Source organism: Apium graveolens, chromosome 3, assembly GCF_009905375.1.
Source record: "Apium graveolens cultivar Ventura chromosome 3, ASM990537v1, whole genome shotgun sequence".
Taxonomy (NCBI): domain Eukaryota; kingdom Viridiplantae; phylum Streptophyta; class Magnoliopsida; order Apiales; family Apiaceae; genus Apium; species Apium graveolens.
Genome location: NC_133649.1, coordinates 37,051,779 through 37,067,753, shown reverse-complemented (window position 1 = coordinate 37,067,753; position 15,975 = coordinate 37,051,779). Strand labels below are relative to the sequence as shown.

The 15,975-nt window shown below is 35.9% G+C and overlaps 1 non-coding gene across 1 annotated transcript; it reads right to left on the bottom strand.

Annotated features, from left to right (window-relative positions):
* Nucleotides 1–15,426: 15,426 nt before the first annotated feature.
* LOC141716204 (small nucleolar RNA R71) lies at nt 15,427–15,533 on the bottom strand. The gene has a single exon (XR_012572921.1). It is a non-coding gene; the product is annotated as a small nucleolar RNA R71 (small nucleolar RNA).
* Nucleotides 15,534–15,975: the final 442 nt, after the last annotated feature.

The window sequence follows — 15,975 nt, the reverse complement described above, 5'->3', positions numbered from 1 at the left end:
CTAACTTGACCATTATATGGTCTGACCACGAATCTGGTCCACAATTTTATAAAAACAATCCAATTCTAACATAATAACAGAATAAGCAATAATAAACAATAAACAGAATCATTAACAACATTGGATGTTCCATAATGAAATGGTTTCAGTGTTCATGAGGATCAATATAGCATTTTCAAAGCTTAGCTATTGAGTAATGAAAGAATTGGATAACAAAGGAATCAGTGTTTCAAGGATTTTGCCTTTCAAAGCATAGGATACAATGGTTTGAGTGTGTGGGTAATTCGATTCAGTGTTCGGTATTTCGTTTGTATGTATTTGTGGAGTAGTATCGTATACTTGAGGTTCGTATTTGGATATGCAATAATCAATGGCTTAGAAAGAATAAGGTTTACGGCTCAAGAGCAATAACTGGAATCAGGGTTTGGGTTTCAGTACTTCAAAGTACTTGCAATATCAACAGGACTATCAAGTACTACAATATCTCGAGAAAGTTCAGAACACTTGCCTGGTATTAGCTTACTACACTGCACTCGTTTCCAATCTCAACCGTCTTACTCCTCAACTATCTGTTTCCCTTTCCTACGCCTTGCCTCTTCTGCTCACATATGATAAGCATCTATCAATATTTAACGCATAGGATTCTATTCAACACATACTTCTATCTACCCTTCGTTTCACATATGATAAGCATCTATCGATTAACGGATTGAAAGTTACGCAATTAACCAGTAAACATCGAATATACAGGCCGACAGTCAACCAACAAGTCACATATAACACATAACATGTCACATGATCAATGATATATCATTTATAAATAAGTCTCGAGTCATAAATAGGCTTTCAGGTATTTAAAATGATTTTTAAAACATTTTTCGGAATTAAAACGGGTCGTTTGATTAATTTCGGAATAATAAACAGTGTTCGGTTGGCCAATTCTAACTCCGAAACAATTTTATGATAATTATCGAGCCTTGGAAATAATTTAGAATAATATTTTAAAGCTCGAAACTATTTTTCGGAAATTTTTAAATCATTTTTAAATAATAAAATCTAATTAAATAATTAATTAAAATCAATTAAAAATTAATTAAATCAATTAATCAATTAATTTTCGAATTAATTGACCAATTAATCAATTAAAATATAACTGAAATTAATTAACTAATTAATTCAGGTTTATTTTGGATTAAAAATAATTTTCGGAATTAAAATAATAATTTTTAGAATTTTCAGAAATTAAAAATCGAATTTTTATAATAAAAATAAATAGGAAATATGATTTTTAAATATTTTTAAAACAAGAATCCTAAATTTGCAAAGTCTGGAAACTTCAGGGACCTAACTGTATCGTTCCCAAAAGTCCAGGTACCAAACTGCAATTTTTATATCCCAGTCGCCGAAAAATACAGGGGTGGCCGGAGAACACGATTCCTGCCTCCTCACCTTACCACAAGCTCCAGATCAAATCTACAGATTACCAGGAACACAACCATGCAATCAAATCGATCTAACAATCCCTGAGTTAGCCGGAATTTGGCCGTGAAGTTTGCCAGTTTTCGGCGAACTTCGAAAATATTCAAAACACAACTCCCTTCTCTACAGACCTCGTTGATTTATGAAACTTATACGACTGGATTGCAAATTTCACAGAGAACACAACCCACTATACCACAACATCTATCTATTCCAGAATAAGAAACCCCCAAATTTTAATTAAGAATATTCATACGGGTTATAAACCCTAATTTTAAAATTCGAAAATCAAACTCAATTTTGAACATGTTATTGAACTCCAAATCAGACGTATAATATATCAAAATTATCAGGAAAACAAGCTCTACAACATGCAATCATCAAATCACACAAACAATCATCCGAACAAAAATTCATATTTTTAATAAAATTAATTCGAAAATAAATAAAAATATAGAAAATAAACCTTGATTTATGCAGTAAAACAAAGCTCAGAATCTGATAGAACACTTCAAATCCTTCGTTTTGGTTACTCAAGCTTTGAAAATAGAGATCGACAACGCCTTCGTTTTGCTGTTTGATTCTTAGAACAGTTTATGAAATTAGGGTTTTTCTCTGAAAATTATATAATTATCTGTCTGCAAATGATTTTGATACGAAATAAAATACGGTAAAAGGCTATTTATAATTACGGAAAATTAGTATCCCGTTGGATCATTCCGGATATAAAACGGTACGTTTATTTATAAAAACTGATCCAAACGGTATCGGTTTTCGGGATAATTATCCAAATCAGTACAATTTGTACTGCGGTCTTGGTCTCAGCGCCTGGTTACACGTACTACGAGGTGATAATTGGGATAGTTTAATAAAAAGCTCCCGTTTGTCGAAAATACGGGTTTTATTGATTTACCAGAGAACACAACCCACTATACCACAACATCTATCTATTCCAGAATAAGAAACCCCCAAATTTTAATTAAGAACATTCATACGGGTTATAAACCCTAATTTTAAAATTCGAAAATCAAACTCAATTTTGAACATGTTATTGAACTCCAAATCAGACGTATAATATATCAAAATTATCAGGAAAACAAGCTCTACAACATGCAATCATCAAATCACACAAACAATCATCCGAACAAAAATTCATATTTTTAATAAAATTAATTCAAAAATAAATAAAAATATAGAAAATAAACCTTGATTTATGCAGTAAAACAAAGCTCAGAATCTGATAGAACACTTCAAATCCTTCGTTTTGGTTACTCAAGCTTTGAAAATAGAGATCGACAACGCCTTCGTTTTGCTGTTTGATTCTTAGAACAGTTTATGAAATTAGGGTTTTTCTCTGAAAATTATATAATTATCTGTCTGCAAATGATTTTGATACGAAATAAAATACGGTTAAAGGCTATTTATAATTACGGAAAATTAGTATCCCGTTGGATCATTCCGGATATAAAACGGTACGTTTATTTATAAAAACTGATCCAAACGGTATCGGTTTTCGGGATAATTATCCAAATCAGTACAATTTGTACTGCGGTCTTGGTCTCAGCGCCTGGTTACACGTACTACGAGGTGATAATTGGGATAGTTTAATAAAAAGCTCCCGTTTGTCGAAAATACGGGTTTTATTGATTTACCGAAACGAATATTGTATCGAAAATGTTATGCCGGGACCCGCGTAGAACAAACCGTACGCCGGAACGAAAAAGTCAAAACATGGAAAATGCTCGAAATATTACAATTAGGTTAGTAAGGAGTTCTCGGAAGAGTTGCGGGTTCCAAAAACGTAACAACGGATGACGTCGGTTGGTTCCCGTTTTTATAAAATAGATTTTAAATACCCGGAAAAAGATTTTAGAAATTTCATATGATTCTTATAAATTCATAAATCAGCATAAAAATAATTAGGAAGATATGACAATTATCTATTTTTGATTTTGGACATATAAAAATTAAAATATCCAATTAATATTATTTTTGAATATCCAAATACATATAACACTTAACAATTTAATTCACAGAATAAATACTGAACACATATAATAATTATTTAATAGCAAAATAATTACACGATATATCCCGGATATTACATCCTTCCCCCCTTAAAAGGATTTTGTCCTCAGAATCTCCTAAGAAAACAAATGAGGGTACTTTTCTCTCATATCACTTTCTAACTCCCAGGTTGACTCTTCAACCTTTGGGTTTCTCCATAATACTCTTACTAACTTTACCACTTTATTTCTTAATACTTTCTCTCTCTCATCTAGAATCTTTATCGGACTCTCTACATATGACAAATCTGCCTGAAGCTCTATTGGCTCATATTCTATTACATGCCTGGAGTCTGGATTGTACTTCTTAAGCATTGATACGTGAAAAACATTATGAATATGTTCCATGTGCGGTGGTAACGCCAACTCGTAAGCTACTTTGCCAACGCGCTTTAGGATCTCAAAAGGTCCGTCATATCTTGGACTTAGCTTTCCTTTCTTCCCAAACCTCGTTAGTCCTTTCCAGGGTGATACTTTCAGTAATACCAAGCTTCCCTCTTCAAATTCCATGTCTTTCCTTGACTGGTCTGCATATTTCCTCTGACGATCTTGTGCGGCTATTAATCTCCTCTGGATAATTTCAATAACTTCCTTTGTCTGCTGCACCAATTCAGGTCCAAGTATTTTGCGTTCTCCTACTTCTTCCCAATATACTGGAGATCTACATTTGCGTCCATAAAGGGCTTCATAGGGTGGCATCCCAATGCTGGCGTGATAACTGTTGTTATAAGCAAACTCTACCAGAGGTAAATACTCGTCCCAACTTCCTTTAAAATCAATTGCACAAACACGTAACATGTCCTCGGTTGTCTGGATCGTCCTTTCACTTTGGCCATCCGTCTGGGGGTGATAGGCCGTACTCATATTCAGTCTTGTTCCCAATCATTCTTGAAAACTTTTCCAAAATCTTAAATTAAATCTTGGATCTCGATCAGATACGATAGACACAGGAACTCCATGACGAACTACGATTTCCTTTAGGTACATATGGACCAACTTGTCGAGCGAAAATCTTTCATTTATAGGCAGAAAATGAGCTGACTTGGTAAGTCTATCCACTATAACCCAGATGGCATCATGATTAGCCCTTGTCCTTGGTAATCCAACTATGAAATCCATGACAATATGTTCCCACTTCCACTCTGGAATCTCCAATGGCTATAACAATCCACTTGGTCTCTGATGTTCTGCTTTAACTCTTTGACAGGTATAACATTTGCTAACCCATTCCGCAATTTCCCTCTTCATATCTGGCCACCAATAATTTTCCTTTAAATCCCTGTACATTTTGGTACTCCCTGGATGGATGGAATATCTTGAACTATATGCCTCTTGTAAAATTTCATTCTTTAACTCCGCCACCGGTGGAATCCAAATTCCAGATGAAAACCTCGTGCATAATTCTTCACCGACCAAACGATTTATATCCTGATCCATTACATCTTCTTGTCCTTTCTTTATTTTCTCCAACAACTCCGGCTGGAAAGTCATACTGTACACTTTTGCTTCCTCAGGCTTGCAAACTCTAATCTCCAATTCCAATTTCTGAAATTCCTTATATATCTCTTCAGGTACTGATAACTCATTCAACCTTTCCTTCCGACTTAACGCGTCTGCTACAATGTTTGCTTTACCGGGATGATAATTAATCGAGCAATCACAATCTTTGATCAATTCTAACCATCTCCTTTGCCTCATATTAAGTTCCTTATGTGTGAATATGTACTTTAAGCTTTTGTGATCCGTGAAAATCTCATATTTTTCTGCATACAGATAATGTCTCCAAATCTTCAAAGCAAAAACTATGGCTGCTAGCTCCAAATCATGAGTAGGATACTTTTGTTCGTGTGGTTTCAATTGCCTTGACGCATACGCAATCACCTTATCATACTGCATTAGAACACATCCTAATCCTTTATGAGAAGCATCGCTATAAATTATGAAATTCCCTTGATCGTCTGGAAGTGACAAAACAGGTGCCGTGATTAATCTCCGCTTTTACTCCTGAAAACTTTCTTCGCACTTGTCGTTCCATATAAACTTTTTATTCTTTCGTGTAAGCTTTGTCAATGGTGTTGCAATCCTTGAGAAATTCTGGACGAATCGTCGGTAATATCCCGCCAATCCCAAGAAACTTCTTACCTCGGTGGGTGTTCTCGGTCTCTCCCAATTCGTAATTGCTTCGATCTTTTCCGGGTCTACTTTGATCCCTTCGTTCCTGACTATGTGTCCTAAGAACTGAACTTTTTGTAGCCAAAACTCACACTTCGAGAATTTAGCATATAACTTCTTTTTCCTTAAAATCTCCAAAGCTGTCCTCAAATGTTCCGCATGATCCTCTTCCGTCTTCGAATAAATTAAAATATCGTCTATAAACAGAATAACGAACTTGTCCAAATACTCCTTGAAAATTCTGTTCATCAGGTCCATAAACGCTGCCGGGGCATTAGTCAATCCAAAAGACATTACTAAAAATTCATAATGTCCATACCTTGTTCGGAAAGCTGTCTTTGGTATATCTTTTGGCTTGATCTTCAGTTGATGATATCCCGATCTTAAATCAATTTTGGAGAAATACTTGGCTCCTTTCAATTGGTCAAACAAATCGTCAATCCTAGGTAACGGATACTTGTTCTTGATTGTAAGCTTATTGAGTTCTCTATAGTCGATGCACAGCCTCATGCTTCCATCTTTCTTCTTGACAAATAATATCGGGGCTCCCCACGGGGATACGCTGGGTCTGATTACGCCTTTCTCTAACAACTCCTGCAATTGCTTCGCTAGCTCTTTCATCTCAACAGGCGCCATTCTGTACGGGGCCTAGGATACTGGTTCTGTTCCAGGCGCTAAGTCGATCGCAAATTCAATTTCTCTATTTGGAGGAAGTCCTGGTAACTCGTCGGGAAACATATCTGGAAATTCATTCACGACTGGAATATCTTCAAGTTTTGCTGGTTCCTGACTTCTGTCAATCACATATGCCACGAAATGCTCGCATCCTTGTCGTAGTAACTTCTTGGCTTGAATCATTGTCAAGAACTTCTTTACTTGCTTCTAGCCCTTGAACGTTACTATTCTTTCTTCTGGCGTCTTCACCATTACCTTCTTATTTCGACAATCTATCTGGGCATCATTCTTAGTAACCAATCCATCCCTAATATAACGTCAAATTCTCCTAACTTAAATGGTATCAAATCTACACAAAACTTACTACCAGAGATCTCAATCTCACAATTCCCACAAACTTGATTAACAAATATACGTTCTTGATTTGCTAATTCCACAGTCATTATTTCATTTAAATACTCAACTGGACAATTTAACTTACTAACAAAATCTTGTGAAACAAACGATCGAGTTGCTCCCGAATCTATTAACACTTTGGCACATAAAGAATTCACATTAAGCGTACCTGCCACGACATCCGTATCCTGGATAGCATCCTTCACAGACATGTCAAAAACTCTAGCCCTTGGAGTCTCATTCACTGTTGGGGTAGATCTCATAATCCTCAATGCATTACTGACTGGGGCTGGTGTCTTGCAATCCCTAGCCATATGTCCTGGCTTACCACATTTGAAGCACGTAAATCTAATGGCTGGAACCTTCACTGCTAGATTCCGGATAGGCTGATCCTTATTTGCTGGCTCTCTTGCTGACTGATTTCGGCACTCCCTCGAATAGTGCCCTTTCTGGTTGCATTTGAAACATACCACATTTAACTTATTACAAACTCCTCCATGCTTCTTTCCACATACTTGACAATCTGGAAAAGTTAATCTCAACTGATTCGGCTGATTCGCATTAACTGGACGGTTGCCCTGGCCTCCGTCGCCTGCATTCTGTCTCTTAAAATTAAAATTCCTTCCTGGCTGAAACTTGCCCTTCTTAAAATTTGGAAACTTCCCTGGTTGCGACTGACCTTCACTTCCCTCAACTTTCCTTTTCTTGCTTTCTTTCTCCTTCTGTGACATCTCACTCTCTGTCTCCGCGATCATGGCCTTCTGTACAACTCCTGCATAGGTCTCCAATTCAAAAATAGCTACCTTCCCTCTGATCCATGGCTTCAAGCCTTTCTGGAATCTCTTAGCTTTCTTTCTGTCAGTATCCACGTACGACGGCACATACCTTGACAATTCCTCAAACTTACTTTCATAATCTGCCACTGACATGTTCCCTTGCTTTAATTCTAAAAACTTCAGCTCCATCTGATCCTGGACAAACTGAGGAAAATACTTTTCTAAACATAATTCCTTAAACCTCTCCCAAGTAATAACATCTGTACCTTCTAATGTCTTCACCATCTCCCACCAATAGGTGGCCTCATTCTTCAGATAGTAACTTGCAAACTCAACTTTCTGTTTTTCCTTTACTTTCACTAAGGCAAATGCCTTCTCTATTTCCTTTAACCAAACATTTGCTTCAATCGGCTCTAAGGAACCCTTGAATTCTGGTGGGTTTATCGCCTGAAAAGTTTTGAAAGTTACCTGGGGATTGGTCTATCTTTGTTGTTGTTGTGCCAGGTGAACTGTTTGTTGAGCCAAGATTTGAAGAATCTGGGCTATTGCTGGGTCTATGGGTCCTGGGTTCACATTCGGGTTTGTATCATCTTGGTTGTTATTGTTGTTGGTTTCTTCATTCTGGGTGTTGGAGCAGGTATTTCTTCTAGGAGGCATTTTCTGTAAAGAATCAAACAACTTATTTAGCTTTTGAATCAAATCTTATGCATAAAAGAAAAGTTTTGTAAAACAGAAATATCTCTTTTTGAACACAGTTGTAACTAAGTAAATTGCATGTTTCTTTACAGAATATAAACACTTATGGAAAACAGGGTACATGGTATCACAGGGTATAACTGGTGCAATAAATAAGGTAAAGTAAAACAGGTGCAATAAAGTAAATGACAGTATTGGGAAGGAAAAGGTACTGATATATATAGATCAAAAGTTTTGGGTAGTACAAGCGTAAAGACGCTTCAGAAGTAAAAGCAAAAGGGTACAACAACCTACTCACTAGTCAACATAGCTAGTCTATAAATACAACTCAAAAGTCTACTGATGCACACTACACACTACTGTACATACTATATAACCATCACAATACTGCTCAGTATCTCCATCTCTGAATCTCTGACTCATGGCAAGTCTGGACCTCCAATCTCCTCAAGCTCTTCTGGAACCCACTTAGCCCACTCTACTAAGAAATCAGGGGTGATGTCCTCATGTGTAGCCTCAGCAATCCTCACTGCAGCTTTCCTACGAAACGCCTGTAGCCTCTCTCTGAGTCGCCTCTCACCACTCCCAACCTCCCTGGTACGCATAATATGTAGTAACTCCTGAATCTGACCCTGAAGGAATCGCTGCTCCATAAGGCAAGCCTCAAACTGATGATATGGGACAGGGTAGGAAGAGAACTGGAAAGGTACTTCTGTGACTGAATGACCAGTAAAGCCTGAATCAGCAGGTGGGGGTCCTCTGACAGGTGGCCTCATGCCTGGAGGTGGAATATCCTGCAGTGGTACGGGCTGCAACACAGGTGGAGGTAGAATAGACAATACTGGTAGAATGACAGGACGTGGATCCGATGATGGCGCTCCAACCGAAGGCTCTGAGTGATCAGCTGATACGGGGATAAAAGAGTCGGTCATCGCTGCTATGTGAAATCATATCGTAATATAAGAATCTCGAATCATGACGTGAATTATACTAATACCGGTTATACCGTAACATTCAACCTCTAGACGTCTTATCCTTCTATTCCTTACTTCTAATCCTAACCCTCTACCCATTCCCGTCAACCTAGGCTTGTGTCAGTGACTTATAACCTGTAGCCCTGATACCAAACCTGTGGCGCCCTCCAAACCCGGGTCAGAAGTTTGGGGTCCACACACACCTTATTTATAACCTGCTTATAACAATAATAAAGATAATAATAATCTGCAGTGACCCTACTTACCAACTACCATGGATCGCAACAGGTCAAAGTATGCACACAAGCCAAACACATCTACTTATATTACAAACCGTTCAAATCCCAACCATTCAAACTCAAACTGAGTATTAAACATTATTACAACTTTTTACAAACTTAAATTATTCCAAAAGAAGCCTACTAGCTCAGCTTCCTCAACCTGAACCCCTAGCTCTCGCGCTGGACTGGGGATCCTCGTTACCAACTGGTTCCTTTTTAACTGGAAAGAATATAAACAACATCGCACAAATGAGCTAACTAGCTCAGCAAGTCATAATGACAAAACTGAGAATAATGATCATCAAGTAAATATGGTTGTGATATCAAGTGAACAATGAATTATGATTGAGAATTGGATATTATACTTTTATTTTAAAAACCAAGGTTAGGCTGCTGATCAGTCACGCACTAACCCCGAGCAAAGCACACAGCAGTGCTCTAACTACTGGATCCAAGGCACACATTGGCCTAACTTGACCATTATATGGTCTGACCATGAATCTGGTCCACAATTTTTATAAAAACAATCCAATTCTAACATAATAACAGAATAAGCAATAATAAACAATAAACAAAACCATTAACAACATTGGATGTTCCATAATGAAATGGTTTCAGTGTTCATGAGGATCAATATAGCATTTTCAAAGCTTAGCTGTTGGGTAATGAAAGAATTGGATAACAAAGGAATCAGTGTTTCAAGGTTTCAAGGATTTTGCCTTTCAAAGCATAGGATACAATGGTTTGAGTGTGTGGGTAATTCGATTCAATGTTCGGTATTTAGTTTGTATGTATTTGTGGAGTAGTATCGTATACTTGAGGTTCGTATTTGGATATGCAATAATCAATGGCTTAGAAAGAATACGGTTTACGGCTCAAGAGCAATAACTGGAATCAGGGTTTGGGTTTCAGTACTTCAAAGTACTTGCAATATCAACAGAACTATCAAGTACTACAATATCTCGAGAAAGTTCAGAACACTTGCCTGGTATTAGCTTACTACACTGCACTCGTTTCCAATCTCAACCGTCTTACTCCTCAACTACCTGTTTCCCTTTCCTACGCCTTGCCTCTTCTGCTCACATATCATAAGCATCTATCAATATTTAACGCATAGGATTCTATTCAACACATACTTCTATCTACCCTTCGTTTCACCCAAATCGATTAACGGATTGAAAGTTACGCAATAAACCAGTAAACATCGAATATACAGGCCGATAGTCAACCAACAAGTCACATATAACACATAACACATCACATGATCAATGATATATCATTTATAAATAAGTCTCGAGTCATATATAGGCTTTCAGGTATTTAAAATGATTTTTAAAACATTTTTCGGAATTAAAACGGGTCGTTGGATTAATTTCGGAATAATAAACAGTGTCCGGTTGGCCAATTCTGGCTCTGAAACAATTTTATAATAATTATCGAGCCTTGGAAATAATTTAGAATAATATTTTAAAGCTCAAAACTATTTTTCGGAAATTTTTAAATCATTTTTAAATAATTAAATATAATTAAATAATTAATTAAAATCAATTAATAATTAATTAAATCAATTAATTTTTGAATTAATTGACCAATTAATCAATTAAAATTTAACTGAAATTAATTAACTAATTAATTCAGATTTATTTTGGATTAAAAATAATTTTCGGAATTAAAATAATAATTTTTAGAATTTTCAGAAATTAAAAATTGAATTTTTATAATAAAAATAAATAGGAAATATGATTTTTAAATATTTTTAAAACAGGAATCCTAAATTTGCAAAGTCTGGAAACTTCAGGGACCTAACTGTATCGTTCCCAAAAGTCCAGGTACCAAACTTCAATTTTTACATCCCCGTCGCCGGAAAATACAGGGGTGGCCGGAGAACACGATTTCGGCCTCCTCACCTTACCACAAGCTCCAGATCACATCTACAGATTACCAGGAACACAACCATGCAATCAAATCGATCTAACAATCCCTGAGTTAGCCGGAATTTGGCCGTGAAGTTTGCCAGTTTCCGGCGAACTTCGAAAATATTCAAAACACAACTCCCTTCTCTACAGACCTCGTTGATTCATGAAACTTATACGACTGGATTGCAAATTTCACAGAGAACACAACCCACTATACCACAACATCTATCTATTCCAGAATAAGAAACCCCCAAATTTTAATTAAGAACATTCATACGGGTTATAAACCACAATTTTAAAATTCGAAAATCAAACTCAATTTTGAACATGTTATTGAACTCCAAATCAGATGTATAATATATCAAAATCATCAGGAAAACAAACTCTACAACATGCAATCATCAAATCACACAAACAATCATCCGAACAAAAATTCATATTTTTAATAAAATTAATTCAAAAATAAATAAAAATATAGAAAATAAACCTTGATTTCTGCAGTAAAACAAAGCTCAGAATCTGATAGAACACTTCAAATCCTTCGTTTTGGTTACTCAAGCTTTGAAAACAGAGATCGATAACGCCTTCGTTTTGCTGTTTGATTCTTAGAACAGTTTATGAAATTAGGGTTTTTCTCTGAAAATTATATAATTATCTGTCTGCAAATGATTTTGATACGAAATAAAATACGGTAAAAGGCTATTTATAATTACGGAAAATTAGTATCCCGTTGGATCATTCCGGATATAAAACGGTACGTTTATTTATAAAAATTGATCCAAACGGTATCGGTTTTCGGGATAATTATCCAAATCAGTACAATTTGTACTGCGGTCTTGGTCTCAGCGCCTGGTTACACGTACTACGAGGTGATAATTGGGATAGTTTAATAAAAAGCTCCTGTTTGTCGAAAATACGGGTTTTATTGATTTACCGAAATGAATATTGTATCGAAAATGTTGCGCCGGGACCCGTGCAGAACAAACTGTACGCCGGATCGAAAAGTCAAAACATGGAAAATGCTCGGAATATTACAATTGGGTTAGGAAGGAGTTCTCGGAAGAGTTTCGGGTTCCAAAAACGTAACAACGGATGACGTCGGTTGGTTCTCGTTTTTATAAAATAGATTTTAAATACCCGGAAAAAAAATTTAGAAATTTCATATGATTCTTATAAATTCATAAATCAGCATAAAAATAATTAGGAAGATATAAAAATTATCTATATTTTATTTTGGACATATAAAAATTAAAATACTCAATTAATATTATTTTTGAATATCCAAATACAGATAACATTTAACAATTTAATTCACAGAATAGATACTGAACACATATAATAATTATTTAATAGCAAAATAATTACACGATATATCCCGGATATTACAATCCGTATTCGAATCCAATGATAGCGGATACGGATACGGATATAGGCATATATGTATCCGATAATATCCTAATCCGAATAAATACATTATATTTAAATATTTATATAATTTAAAATGTATTATATTAAATTTATAGTGTCTGTATGTGTATATAAATACACACACTTACATTTATATATATATAATTAAATATTTTGTTTATACAAATTTATATAATTGTAAAAATTGTATTGACATATATAAGAAAATAATTTGAGTTCAACAATTTAAAGATAACAGATATATTGAAAAGATAAATAAAAAATAATTTTTAAATAAATTAAAATAAGATTAAATCAATATAACTCTTATTTTAATTTTTTAAAATGAAATTTTAATTTTTACTGTATTTTTTAATTTTTTTTGAATTTTTAATATAAAAATAAAAAAAATCTGATGAAAAATCGGGTTCAGATCCGGATATTATCTGTATCTGGATAGTATCTGTTGAGTGGCATTTATGACACTTTATTACGCTCCGTAAAACTTTGAATTGGTGTAAATGTACTTAAGGTATTGGTGTTTTAATGTGTTTTTTAGTGTTTTTGCATTTCAGGCATTATTCTAAGAATCAGGTGAATTAGCATTATTTTGGTGCTAATATGGTGTTAGGATGATGTCTAAGGAATAAAGCTCCGGAAGCCAACCCGATTGCAGCAAGAATTAAATAAAATCAGAAGTTTTTCCAGAAGCACGACGCGCCCGCGCTGGTCTAGCGCGCGCCCGCGCCCATTTGTCAGAGAGCCAACGCGCCCGCGCTGATGAAGTGCGCGGCCGTACCGGGTCGGGATCCCAGAATTCTGATTCTAGTTAATTTACAATTGGAGGACTTCTATCTTGCATGGGCTGCTATATATACTTAAAAAGGACGTTTTCTAGAGAGACGGATATACCATAGCACAAGGAGAGCCGTAAGAAGACTGTGTTAGCACGATTCAACAAAGACGAAGAAGATCTTATTTCTACTTATGAATTTTTGTTCTAAGTTGTAACTTGGATGCTAGTTTTCTTATTCGTGAACTTTACTCTTGTTTCGTACTTAATTTTATTATTTATTCAGTATAAAGACTACGTTTATTATATCATGCTTTCATCGGAACCCACATTGATGATGAGTACGATTATGGGCTAATCATTATCGTGGGGTTGTGGCGGATTTATTTATGGATTTCTTTAGTTAATTTATTTCGATACCTTAGTGTGTGGTGATTGTATGATAGCCTAGTATTGGTTGTGCTTATTCGTCTTATGAGCGTCGCGAATTTATAAGATAGCTTGTTAATTCTTAATGAAGCGAAAGTGAATTTAAGGGTTTAGAACTTGCCATGCTAGCATAGGTTCATGTGTTATTGTTATGCATGATTCGTAGGTAATTTTAACAATCTTACTTGCCCTATATAATCATGATGGATAACTTGTGCATTAAACCGTTATGTTGTCAAATTCTATAGACATATAGGGTCTCAATATAATTGGTGTTTATTCAGCTTATATCTCTTTTGTGGATTTCTGGTAGTATGATATTCGTGCAACAAAAGTTGGCGTTTATTAGTTTCGTGTTATCTGATTAGTGTCATCACCATTGCATGTAAGGTTAAGAACGAAAAGGCTATTGAATGAAGTATTTAATGAAGTTAGAATCCCATGTTTGTCTTATATATTAATTTAACCATTCTTATTCTCTTAGTTATAATCATTAGTTTAATTCTTAGTTATAAACAATCCCAATTTGCTATTCATCTTAGTATTGGATAATAGCCATATCATTGGTGCATAAGCGCGTAAATTAATTAGTTAACCAAGTCAGTCTCTGTGGGAACGAACTAGAAATAATTCTATATTACTTGCGAACGCGTATACTTGCGTGTATTATTAGCGCGTGTTTAGCGACTAACAAGTTTTTGGCGCCGCTGCTGGGGACTGCAGTGTTAAATTTTTTGTTTATGTGTTTGTCATCAGTGATCGTTAAAGTTCATTGACTCGGACATTGTTACTTATCTATTCCCTTGTCTTATTTCAGGTACTCTAGCGAGCGTGTATGCATACGCATTCGCAGTCTCGTAAGAGAACTCTGGATAAGGTCGAGGAAGAAGTTGTAGTGGTTCGAAGGGAGGTTTTTGAGGACGAAGAGAAGATAGAAGAAGAAGAAAAAAAAGTAGAGGAACCAGTTTTAGTAGTGATGGGGGATCAAGGAGAAATTCCTAAGACTTTGATGGACTATTCTCATCCTAAGATCAATGATATTCAGTCAAGCATTATCAGGCCAGCCATCTCGGATAACACTTTTGAGATCAAGTCGAGCACAATTCAGATGATACAAAACTCAGTTCAGTTTGGGGGTTCTCCTACTGAAGACCCCAACATGCATATCAGGGATTTCATTGAGATCTGTGATACTTTCAAGTTCAATGGTGTGACTAAAGATGCTATCAAGCTGCGACTCTTCCCATTCTCTCTAAGGGATAAAGTGAAGTGCTTGTTACATTCTCTACCACCAGGGTCTATCACCACTTGGGAGGATCTTGCTCAAAAATTTATCACCAAATTCTTCCCTGTGGCGAAGACTGCTGCAATCAGGAATGCTCTTACTCAGTTTGCGCAACAAACTGGAGAATCTTTGTGTGAGGCTTGGGATCGATATTAGGAGATGCTAAGGAAGTGCCCACACCATGGCATGCCTGATTGAATGATTATAAATTGTTTCCACAATGAATTGGGTGCTACTTCTAGACCCATGCTCGATGCAGCATCAGGAGGAGTTTTGTGGTCTAAGAGCTACAATGAGGCTTATGAATTGATAGAAATGATGGCTACTAATGAATACCAGAATCCTTCTCAAAGACTGACTCGGAAAAAAGTAGCAGGAATTTTGGAGTTGGATGCATCAACTGCTATAGCTGCCCAACTTAAGGCTTTGACGATGAAGGTGGACACTTTGACTAACTATGAAGTTAATCAAATCACTACTGTATGTGAGCTTTGTGTTGTGCCTATGAGACTGATCAGTGCGCTATTTCTAGTGAATCAGCTCAGTTCGTGAGCAATTTTCAGCGATCGTAGCAACCTGTGCCAGCCACTTATCATCCCAACAACCACAATCATCCTAATTTCAGTTGGA